The 13,176-nt window shown below is 37.7% G+C and overlaps 1 protein-coding gene across 1 annotated transcript in view; it reads right to left on the bottom strand.

Moving 5' to 3' along the window:
* Positions 1 to 1,026: 1,026 nt before the first annotated feature.
* rbm28 (RNA binding motif protein 28) overlaps positions 1,027 to 13,176 on the bottom strand; it is a 74,879-nt gene continuing 62,729 nt past the window's right edge. The window contains exon 21 of the mRNA XM_072385698.1: positions 1,027 to 1,040. The gene's annotated coding sequence lies outside the window, so the exon portion shown is untranslated. The remainder of the gene's footprint in view (positions 1,041 to 13,176) is intronic.

Raw genomic sequence — 13,176 nt, 5'->3', positions numbered from 1 at the left:
TTTGGATCCTTGAATTAGCTTACCTCTTTTTGTAACCAGGACCATTTTTAGCAAAGTTGTTTTATTTTTTTCCAAGACACAGTAACATCAAATAATCAGCAATGGTGGTAGAACAGAAGCAACCTGATCGCTTTAGCTGAACTGGCACTTTAATATATTATATCCTTAAATGTTTGAGTGCTCTCACAAACAGTGGATTAGCTCATTTTTGTGCTAAACACAGAACGGATGAACATGAAAAAGGGATTACAATCAAACTATATGAAAAATTCGAAGCATTACAGTTAGAATGACACAAACACAACAGCAGACAAATCTGGAACACAACATCACCAATTTTGGTTGAAAATGAGCATCCATATTTTACATCAAAAGGTTTTATCCTGATTGACAAAAATTAAATAGTTCCAGAGTGGAAAAGATACTCACTCAGTATATTTCACATGCCCCTGATGCTACTGATCATCACACTCTCAAGTCTATCTTCTGTAATTAGATATGTGTTTTACTTAGAACTCTTTGTTTTTATATTTATCTTACATATATTGAGCTGTTATCTGACATTACTGATGGATATTTTGGAAGATCCTTTAAGATAAATTTTAGACCTTTTCGTGTAGGGTGTCACTTTTATTTTGATTAAGGTATATGATTTGATTTCGCAGTTTTAGTTTAGATTAATATTGTTGCTGTGCTCTTTGATCTGGCAGATGATTTTTCTTAATGTATTATAGCGGTCACACAAAATAAAATGCGGTTCATTAGACAATGCTAATGCGAGGGCCTCTTCAAACCACCATATCCATTATTCTGCCATATTTTCTCCAAACCCCAGCTAAATATGGAATATCATTTTTCTTGTTGAAGAAATGTCATGGGAGCATGCCTCTCCCATTCTCTGCCAACCCTGGCTTAATTAGAGTTCTGTAATTACTGGGACTGTAATTTCTGGGTTGAGAAGATGGGATGTGTAGTGTGGGTTGCAGAGGAAATCCTTAGAGCTCTCATGCAAAGCAATGCTAGGTACTTTCTCTCTAATGCTGTCATGTAGAGAGGCTCCCAACAGCCTAGTCTTTAAGTGACAATAAATTAGGGTTGGTCTGACTCATTATCAAGGTTTAGTTAACTATTTTTAATTCATTTTAATCAGTGAAGGTCCTGACAAATATAAGTCAACAGTTTGACCTACTGTGCAGATCCTGGTCATAGAGTCAGGCCATTATCTGCCTGATACACAGGCATTTGGCTTCAATCCAGCCAGGTGGGAGCAGATAGAAATATTGTCTATGCTTTTTTTTTTCTCTACTGCCTAGAGAGGGGTAGACCAGCTCTAGAAAGATAAGCCGATTGTGTATCATGCTGTAGGGCTGAGAATGATGCAATCTCTGACAGTGAACTCTCCCTCTGTTTTTTAATTTCCCTCAAGCTTCTGTTTCTAAATATGGGTTTTATCATTTAAAGCTGAGGCACACTGTGACCCTCAGCTGTTTTATTCTTCTCTAAGCACTAAGCAGGATAGCCAGAGGGAATGAATTGCTGTCAGGGCACTGTAGACTCTTCAATACAGGTAATTACCACTACAATCAGTTCAAACCCTTACTAACTCTGCGCTTAGGAAGAAACTTCAATGAAAACAGCAGATTCACTCAGTCAAATGTCAGCTAAGGAAAAGCACACAAGTACACGTGTATGAAATAATCATTGGCACATTATGTGCTAGACTCTATTTCATTAAGTTATTCAAATGTATGTAGACGGTAAATTCCTTTTCTAATCCTATTCACCAAGAGCCTTATGCTGATTTAGGTTTGAAATCCTGAGCAAACTTGCCAGTTTATTGTTTCTTGAGTCCAGTCTCTCTCTCTCTCTCTCTCTCTCTCTCTCTGTTTAATTTGTATATTGGGTGTTGACAGCTCTTTGAACTGTAGGGTTTCATATTTGTGAGCTATTCAAGCGAGCTCAAATCAAAAGGATCAACTTCAGAGAGCGGAAAGGGAAAAATATTCCATGGACTGTAAACTGCCATAAATTTTCCAATCCCAATTAAATTGTTTATCCTTTTCTTTTTTTATCAAACTATCCGACATGGGTCAGTGTAGTTGAAACAAATTACTTACACCTGCCGGTAGAATGTTTCTCCAAAGCATTTCAGGAACACATGTTAATCCATTTGTTTTCTTTTTTTTTGGGGGGGGGGGATAATCCTGCAGTCCCCTCTATACAGTAAACACATCTGCATGCAATCCCGCACTCAGTAGACTGCTGTGGCTGTTTATCCATTTGGCAACATGCCTCTGGCTTTGTCTTCAAAAGCTTGTCTGAAGTGTTCAACAAAGGTAATCTGACTTGGTTAACTTCATTTAACTTCAAAGCCCCACAAAGGTGACTAAATTATCTTTCAGCATGGTCAAAGATGTGTTAATATTCCCACAATCCTTAATAGCCTCCAGAGTAAATGTGATCATATAAGCCAGTTCCATTTTGGAGCTTAATATGATTACATAATCATGTATCTCTAATATTATGTAGAAAAAACATGGACCTACATAAACATAACAATCAGAAGATTTTAGAGAAGGTTCTATTGTCAATCAAAAGATTCCTAAAGTGCTTCCTGCACTATTCCTAAGAGCTTGAATAAGGGCAACTGGACCCCTAATTCTGATCTCAGAATTGGAGAAGCCGTTTGGATGAGAGGTGAAACATCCTCAAGAGCTCCAAAAAGAAGTTATTCAAGTGCTTATTGAAGCGCAATTATTTGCTGTGAGGATTCTGGTCTCTTTATCTGTGCGCCTTGTATTCATTGCTCATAAGCTGCGTTGAGGCAGTCGATCTGAATTTGCATGCATGGGAGTACCTAAAGTTTAAGTTGGTTCCTTTTAGATCGAATCGTGATACACCATATATATATATATCAATATTTTCTACTAACATTTCCGATTATACTATTCATAAGAAGATTATGTTAGACAAAGTATTTAAGACAGGATCATGTTTACCAATGTGTAGCACAAGGATTTCTGGAAGTGTTCCTAAGCCCAGTGATTTCCATTTCCATGCAATGTGCAGCTGATTTCCTCTGGTAACTCTGATGAATTGCAAGGCCGCCAGTTCATCACAGGGCCACATAGAGACAAACAATCATCCACGCTCACACTCACTCCTACGATCAATTTTGAGTCACCAATTAATCTGACATGCATGTTTTTTGTGTGGTTAGAACCCACGAGATAACCTATGGAAACATGGGAGACCATGCAAGTTCTACACAGAAAGGCCCCAAAAGCTGGGAGGCAACAGTGCTAACTACCACAGGCCCTTTTCATATATTGATATTCTGCCTTGTCCCTCAGATTCTCAATATATTTTTATGATTATTTTATTATTATTATTATTTACAGCATATAATTATAATATTTAAACGCCTCACAATTTCACAATGAAGGCAATATGTGGAATTTGCTCCACAGTTTGTAAACAGTTTTTGCAGATTGTTGAACCTTTGTCGATATTTATTTCTGAGACACTCTGCCCCTCAATTTGTAATTAAGTAACAAGCTTTTGTCAGTTAACCTATATAACTGCAACATGTATGCAGCTGATTTGTGAATAAAATGTGGTTTACGAGATTAGCTAAATATTGTACTCCATTTTTATTTACATTTTACACAACAACCCAACTTGGTTTTGTGGTTGTATTAAAGGAATTAATTAAGAGTGTGACTCCTTTGAGTAAGTGCTGCACCCAGGGGGTATGCTTTACCTTTTGGTTCATCCATTCCTTTCACATTACCTCTGGCTTCAAAATCCCCAAATGGTTGCAGCTAAATGACACCTCAAGGCTTCAAAATGGTAATCCACAAACTAATATTTTCTTACATCCATTGTTTCAAATGAAGCTTCTGAGTTATACTGAAAGTCAATATATTTAACTCCATGATCATAGATATCGCCTTACTTGTGGCTTGAATCTGTATGATTCAGAACTTTCCCTGAGAGTTCCCTGGATTTATCAGGACAGAGCATCTGGCAGCCTCTCATATTACCTGTCCGCAACTTGTCTTGTAATACAGAAAAGATTTGATTAGAACAAGATGACACAAAGATCTCCAGTCTGTTCCAGTTGATCACTATCCATTTGGGTTTGCCACATGTGCTATCAAGCTTTCCTCACCTTTGTACGTTTTTCCTCAATTTTCAATTCAGATCTCATTCAAATAGTTATATGATAACAACACTTTTTCACTTATCTAACTTTTCCTTATATACTTGATCTATTATTTAGTGTTTGCAGGTGTTTGTAATGCAAAGAATATAAATAAACAAAAAAAAGCCAACACATAAGGTGAATACATTACGAAAGAAAACATATCTGACAAAATTTGAATAATTGCTGAAACATATAATATAATCTTTTTAACTGAGATGAATCCTTCTTCTATCTTTTTTATTATAGGCAGAAAAATGATCCGTAGATGTATAGAAAGTTATTTGGTTGTTTCGGTGTATTTCAGAATAATAGCTTCAGAATAATTATTTCGCTGTCAACATGTCACACAAAAATGTGTGTTACCAAGTGAAAAACATTGTAAACAGGAAAAAAAAGACATGGTGCTGAGGTCAGCAGATTTTCTGAATTATTTATGGTAAGCAATAACAATAAAGATGACTAAATTTACTGTAGTCTTTACTCCACTCGACCCATAGTTACTGTATGAGTCAGAGGGTGGCTAACATTAATAAATGAGCATAGGGTTGAAGAGCTATTAAAAATTGCTTTGAACCTTCACTCGAACATGCTTTCTATCTATCTATCTATCTATCTATCTATCTATCTATCTCTCTATCTTAGACTAGACTAGACTAGACTAGACTAGACTAGACTAGATTAGATTCTGTTCGATTGGAATACAAGAGGAAGCATTAGGGTGAGAGGCGGGAATAGAGGCACACCAGTCATGAAATTGAAAATGAATTTGTAAGAATCAAAGAGAACCATAAACTGTGACAGCTAATGGGATTGCTTTCTCTTTATTGTATTCTTTTCACTCCTCACACTGCTCTGAAAGATCTAAGAGACAACACTCAGGAGAGGCATGGATGCTGGCAAGAATATATTAAAACATGCTGCTTGGTAAAGTCAGTGGAAATTAACAGTTTAATCAACACAAAGGACCTTCCAAGTCTAGCTCAAAGGGAAACTCAAGTTGGGACAGACAGAGAAGAGTAAAGAAGAAGGGATTGGAGAAATGAGATTGAAAACTAAGGAAGATAAAGTGATGGTTAATATTTGAGGTCTTTGTATTCAGCTTTAGTGTCCTCTGCTTCTACACCATTACTTCATCTTTTACATATTTACATATTTATTTCATTTATATTAATATTTTCATGATTTCAAGAACTACAAAACATGCCAATGCTCTGTGGGATATGGACCTGCAAAGAACTCCGTGTTTCTGATATAGGCCTAGAGATGTCATGTTTATCTACATAATATACAGCATATTCGGACAACATCTCTCTTTTTCTTCATTCTTCCTGCATTTCTTTGTCTTTTTTCATCCTCATCCCACACCCAGACAGTGTGAAAGGTTCAGGATGTGTTAACAATGTGTGTGTGTGAGCATGTGTAAATTACTTACTGTGCCCCTGCTGACAGACCTGTTCACCGTAAGGACCTCTCCATCTGATTAGCCCCATCTGCTATCAAGGCAGGTAGTGTCTACACCTGGGGAGAAATTTCTTTCTGCCTTTGTCTTTCTGTCTCTTTCAATATGTCTCTCTCTTGTCTATGTTATACACACACACAATGAAAACACACGTATGCTCACACACCGTCGTGTCAGAAAATAGAGGGCTTGTTATTGAAACATCTGCCAGAGTGTGGATTGACTGACATCAGTCATCAAGCTGCAGCAGTTGATGATAAGCAACAAGGTCAACATTCTCTGTGCTGTCCTTTCGAACCCTGGAGGGACTTTGGCTTTACTCACTCTGATCCCTGTATCTATTCCAGAACAGTTGGCACATACTCACTAGGTGTACTAAGTGCTATTTTTCACCTATTGTCTGGCTCGTGGATTTTACACTAACCCTGCAGGTTAAAATGAGTGCACATTTTCAAAGACTGTGAGGGAGGGACTTTTTTTTTTTCTTGGTGACATCTTTGCACGCATTTCAATAGCTAGCAACAGAGCATATGCTGAAATGTATTGCAGAAGAACAAGCAGTGCAAAAGTGCAGGACTTTAGATAAACTAAGGTCAATTGAGCATTGACAAGATCATAGATGAACTACAGTTCTTAAAGTAATACAGCATTGTTTCTCCCTCTGTACTTTAACTGCTGTCTGAACTTGAGAATTCAGACTCTAATGTGCAATTCCCTGTCTTCAAATAACCCCGTCTTTCTGGCTCTGCTTCCCAGTATGTGGTTGTTGCGTTCTTGTTGGACGGAGCCTCAGCTGTGTTCCACGAGTCCTTGAACGTTGCCTGTTATTTAAACATTGTTCACCTAATTACATATCTTTTTTTCTCGTTTTTTTTTGTGTTTTTGTCATGAGTTTGTTTATAATAACTGCATGTGACTGTACTGCTGACATTCAAGAGACTGTGACCAGTGCTCAACTTATGATACAGCCACAGGGCATACATTCTATGTATTTCTTTTAGCAGTGTTTTTAACATTGTGGAGGCTGTAATCCTCATGAGCAGTAAAGGTTTTGGTGTTAGATTTGGCAGTGCGTGTGTGCGTTTAGTCTATAAAAGTAATGTTTTATGTTGAGACATCTATTTTTACTGGCAGGAATGGAATCAGGTTCACTTTTGCTGAAGCACACTCACACCTCCACGTACATTTCTTTTGTTTGCCTCACAATGAGCATGAGTCTTACCTTGTATTCAAATTTAGGTAGGTAGCACAATTTTGTTTACATTTTCTTTGTAGACTTGAAAATCTTAATGACTTTGTTAGTATTCCTCTTGTTGTGTTAATTTCAGAGTTTTGTTAACACCTACACGGTGTGATTTTCATTTGCAGCTCTGCCTTTGACGTTGGATAGTCAGTTTTCCCTTTAACCACTTTCATTGCGTTTTTGAAGTTAGTTTTTTTCCAGGGTGAGCCAGGTTGTAACAGAGGAACAAAAAGTTTTTTTTTATTTTCTGCATAAGTCAGATGAAAGATTTAAAGTCAGACTTCACGCTGACTTGTTGAAGCCGTCCCATCTTATTGAAGCATTTGCACAGAGCTGTGTTTTCACGTATTTATGAGTATACGAGTAAAATTACATTGGTAAATGTGTCCCAAAGGGCGTTTCTCAGAATCAACTTAACACTGAGTTGAAATGTCATTTATTCAGAGAAATTCCTTTTGATATCAGGAGAGAAACTTAAAAAGATTCTCATGACTTAAATTTAAGAGTGACTCTGCCGCTGGGAATGGCAAGACAAGATTTCTGATTAATAACGGCACTGCTGTTAATATGAAAACTTAGTGTCATTGTACCTCCAGGGATTTATGACACCGTGCTACTGTCTCAACTATCAGAGCAAGCCGCATATTGCCTTTTAGCCCTGTGAGGACAGACAGACTCATATTGTAAATTTCGTATGTGATCATTCTCTAAATATCCTTATACAAATCAGTGATCAGAGGTAAAGAATGGATTGGGTAAATAATGTAAAAAAAAAATTGTCATGCGTTATGAAATGGCTAGATATGCAGAAATGTTGCTTTTTTCTTTTGAAGCTGCCTGTCTAAGAGAAATAATGAATTAAAGTGAAAATGTCAAGGTATCCTTTCAGGAAAAAAAAATCTGTTTCATCACGTGTACACTGGTGAAAAGAAGTTTGAAGGAAAAGCACGGAATGAACTGTGAACACAGGCAGTGAGAAACTTAAAACACAAAGGATTAAAATCCGCTTTGTAAAAGCGTTAGTTTAACCATTCAACAAGTGTCTGTACCTCTAGTCTCTCTCCCTCTCTCTTTCCATCTCTCTGTTACTGCCAAGGACACCATCCCTGCTGTTGTTACCATGGAGATGAGCCCAGAAGGGCTGTGGGCGAGACATGTGAGGGATGATGGGTGACTGTGTGTGTGTGTCCATGAGCAAAAGCATGTGTGCAAATCTTTGCCCTTGTTTGTTTTCTAATATTTTGTTGTTATTTTTTTCGTGCTTTAGTGATAGTTATACCACTGAATTTACAGTTTTTTAACAAATGCTTCGCCAATCTTTAAAATATGTGCTGAATAGAGTACTCGGTCAAAGATTAGCCCTTATTCTCATGAATGGACAGATTTTTTATAAAGTAGCTTGTAAATAAGGATGATTATGCATTTGGAGTTGTGTAGAATTAAATATGGTCTGGAAAGGGCTCCTATGTTATTGGCTATTGTCCTTGGCATTTGGACAGAGTTGTTTATTAGCATCATATTGCATTGAACAGTATAACATGATTTTGATTTATTTCCCAACAAACAGAACAGTGCAAGGGTATGTGCCAGTGTGTGTGTGAGTGTGTGAAAGGATGAGGATAGGAGGTAATACATGAGTTGACAGCAATAATTCAGTCCATTTAGTGAATGAGACATTTCAAGAAAGTGCATTTTTCTTGCTTCTGTCATTCTAACCTCTAAAAAGGGTAATGTATCACACCAAATTCGTAACATGCTTTTATGGCTTAACTTAAAAGCTCTTTTTGTCCCCCATCGAGCAGAGGTTGCAGTCATAATATGAAATAGTTGAGAGCATATTATCTGTTAGTTGGAGAGGACTCTATCTATGATATTCAAAAAATCTATAGAGAGAGGCTACATGTGCACATTCTATTAATTCTAATACTATCTTAATTTTTTATTAAGGTACCTCAGTTAAAGAGAAGATTATCGCTCACAGTAAAGTAACAAAATACAATGCAGAACCAGATTACACATTTATCCTTTCGTGTCATCATTAATACTAAATAAAAAGTTGATAGGGATGCAAAACAACCTTCCTTGTTGGCATATTGAATGAAACTCAGATTTGTGTCAATGAGAAATTAATTCAGTTGAGTGCTACTCAAATGTAAAGCTAAATGTTTACACCCACACTCCCTCACACACAGAGTGTCTGTGGCTTAAGAGCACATTAAAATGATTTACAGTGATTTCCTGGAGATTTAGACCAAACTTAACAAAGGCCAACATAAAAACATTCCTCTTACAACCTATAGATTAACATTACATGGACTTCCTTGCTTGTTTGGCAGATTATGATGAAGGAACATCATCATAACCTGATTGTGACGACAGCGTTAACGCTCCACAACAAAGATTAAATATGAAAACACACACATGAAAAAAGAACATAGACAGAAAATCAAAAACAAAAACACAATGAATGCATTTCAACAGAGGATCATTCTACAATACCATGGCGCACGGTGGGGTGGTGGTTAGCACCATCACCTCACAGTAGGAGGGTTCGAGGTTTGATTCCCGGCTGGGGAAGTCCGCATGTTCTCCCCATGTATGCATGGGTTCTTTCCGGGTACTCTGGCTTCCTCTCATCATCCTAAAAATGCATGTCAGGTTAACTGGTTACCCTGGTGACTCACAGGGAGTGTGCTCACAGGGAGTGTGAGCGTGCTTGGTTGTTTGTCTCTATGTAGCTCCGGTGATGAACTGGCGACCTGTCCAGGTACCCTGTTGCCCAATGACAGCTGGTATAGGCCCCAGCCCCCCTGTGAGCCCTAAATTGGATTTACAGTCAGGGTCTTACAATATGTATGGACATCCCTTCCCTTGTGATACAAACTAAACAGGCAACCAGCCATACAAACTGACGTCTTTCTATCCCCCTTCATTTTATAAGCTTTAAATTGCTTAGTTATTTTTCTTTTATTCACTCCAACTGTAATGAATAACATTTCAAGGACCCCATGTTTATACTGGCAGCATTGTAATTATTTTTCTGTGTTTTTACAAAATGTGCAAAAGGACAACACGAATAGTCAGAAGAGGGAACAAAGGACTTATAGGAGAGTGATAGAGACTAATTTGTGGTAATTAATTACCCACATTAAACAACCATATATTCCAACAGACAGATCATTTTTATCATGTGTGTGTGTGTGCGTGTGTATTTTGCTCTATGCGTATACTTGATATTGCCTCGGGTCTGGCCCTCTGGCATTGATGGAGCATCGTCATTATCACCTGGGTTGATGGTAAAGTGGCTCTTTGGCTAGACCCTGTCGACAGGCACTGTAGAGTGTCACACTGTGTGTGTGTGTGTGTGTGTCTACAGGAACGTGTAAATGTGCATGTGTGCACATGCCAGTGAATATATTTTTCTATTGCAGTTTTAGTAATTCAGTGGCCACACTAACATGCCTTTACTGGCAGGTCTCTTATGCAAACAAATGGCCTTGGCTGGCAGGCTCAGTGAAGGGCGATGGTTGCATCTGGTTACACAAGGAAGAGGAGTGATAGACATAGCAGATTCAGGGGAGAAACAGTTTTATTTGCCTTTCAGTCAGATCCACATTTTCCAACATGACACACAGGTTTGGCTTTAATCGTTGGACAGAAAATTCACGTGTTTAACTGCTTCACAATTGAAGACACTTAGTAGCTGTCAATATCTGATGATGTCAGTTGGTAAACACTGTCATCAACTTTTATTTGCTTTGCTTTTTTCTTTTCTTTTTCAGTTTTGAAGGTCAGTTTAATAATATGTTATTCTTCTGTATCTAGGCAACAACTCGTATTGATAGAACTTTTATCAGATGAGGAAATGAAAATAAGAAAATAACTTATGCATATTCCAATAACATAATGATCACAACTTTCACCTCTCTAAATTCCTAGTTCCCACCAAGCTTTGGCAGTTTTAGGAAGGATTCTTCAAAAAATATATATTTTTGTCCATTGTTTTAAACTGTTATCGTCTGTGATCACCTGTGTGAACTTATTGTTAAACATGATTTGTAAGAATGTTTTCTTGGAGTGAGAAGTTGTTTTTACAATGATTTAAAATATATCAGAACACATGTTTTTGTTGAGTGCAGATTACTTTTATTTTGTCACTTAATAAGAGCAGATAATCACCTCTTCTTGTTTTGTTAAGAACTCCAAACCATACACCCACACATAAACACAAACATCTCAAACAAGTATGTACTCACTCACACAAACACAGTTGGATCCATATATGCCACAAGCAACAGGTGTGACAACAGTCTGCCTGAACTCTGCAATTCTCAACATAGAGCATGAGTAGGCGTTTGTGTTTTGATGCTTAGTTGATGATGACTAGATGCCACCACATTAAGCATTATGCAGCCAAAACACACAGACACACACTCACTCTTTTGCCAATGCTTGAAGAGGGGCTTAGCAACTTCTCACCAACACCCACAGCCTGAAAAGTAATTGCCTGAATAATAACAATCGACTGCCACACCACAATTTCACGATGAAGAAAAGCTGACCTCTTTGATGAAAATATGTGCAGTTAGTGGAGTTTTTAATCATTGTGTTTATGATTGTCATGAGAAAAAGGATATTCAAAATGGGAGGAAAAATGGGAGAAAAATGGGTAGAGACCTGAGACTAAAATTGTGAATTTTCTTTGCATGATCAGTAGTGCAGATTATTGGCACAAAATTAAAAGAAGTATGCCAGTGCCTAAAGCAAACAACCAAATTTTTTCTGTCGGCATTGAAAAAAAAAGAATAGTGATGTTGTAGTGGAGTTTAAAAAAAACAAACAAAAAAACTTGTTTTAACTGTTTTAAAGAAGCAGTGCGTTAGCATGTGACACCTGGTGGTGAAGTTGTAAACTGCAACCAACTGTTACGTGAAGTACAATAGGAAAATAAACATCTGCATAAGAATAAGGTATTTGTGTTGAACAATTCTACTTGCCTTTACTTGAAGCCTTAGTGAACATGTAGACTTTAATTTAATTTTTAGCTTTCATTGCACTCAGTGAACATTGATATGAGTATGATGCTCTCAGTCAGTCAAACTGTCCCTCTAGCACACACTGCCTAGTATCGTTTTGTACCTCAGACAGTTATCTTCACTGCCAAGCAATGTACATGCCTGCCGAGTGGAGCTACTGTTGAGTTAATTTCAGCCTTACTCAGCATCACCATTTCACAGAAATAAGCTCTGTAACACAGCATGTATAATGTATTTTGCCTGCTGTGGGAAAGGAACTGATGCAGACAGACCTGACAGCCTCAGGGAGTCAAATGAGTAAAGGCGAAAAGTTGATTATAACGCTTTTAACGACTCTACTAATTACCACCGATGCTAATTAGCTGGAGCTTCAAGTTAACTGCACAGAGGGTAATCAGTGTCTGGAACGGAGACAGAAGTTAGAGTCAAAGTATCATCTCTCAAACCTTCATGGTGCACAATAAGATGTTATAAAGTACAGTGTGCTGTTATGTCCCAGAAATGTTAGCATGCTTTTGATGCTGAGAGAACTGGGAAGTTTTAATTGTAAGTCACTCTTGGCAGACAGTTGACAAAGAACATCTTTATTGCAAGAAAATTATATCATCTTTGTACTTTATTTCTAACATTCAACCTTCATAGCAAAGGTTAATATGTTCCTTTTCTTTCCCAGTCTACAGAGTGTAATCATACTGATCAATGCACCATTCCTCATATCCCAGAACACACACATATACACGTGTCCATTTAGCTTGACTTATGTGGGCTGTGACTGTGTTATTTTGTGCTGTAAATCCAGTTTTCTCCTGATACCGAGATACCAGCTTAATCTCCTCCCAGGCTGTTGACACAACAACCGCTGAGGCTGATTTACTGTGGTCAGCTTCAATTACCAACTATGAGAGCCAAAGGTATTCCTCAGAGTTCAGATGGCCATACGTTTCAAGGACAATTATTCTTAATGAGACTGCCTCCAATCTATCTGCATGTGGGTTGAGAGACGCTTGACAAATCTGTCCTTCAGAGGGCCCTGTCCTCACTCTGATCTATAGTTCCACTTCATTTCCTCTGCCTGTCACGCTGTGTGCAGAACTGCTATCACTATGTTTCACCTGCAGCACGTCACCCTTGGTAAGATAAGGGCATTTGGCCGATAAGATCGTGTGGTATTTGTAGTTTCTAGAAAATTCAGTCACTGTTTTGTATGTATATTGGAGAAAGTGCATGT

This window comes from Leuresthes tenuis, unplaced genomic scaffold (genome assembly GCF_036924035.1).
Source record: "Leuresthes tenuis unplaced genomic scaffold, fLeuTen1.0.hap1 SCAF_5, whole genome shotgun sequence".
In the NCBI taxonomy this organism is placed as follows: Eukaryota; Metazoa; Chordata; class Actinopteri; order Atheriniformes; family Atherinopsidae; genus Leuresthes; species Leuresthes tenuis.
This window is presented reverse-complemented; position numbering and strand designations above follow the sequence as displayed.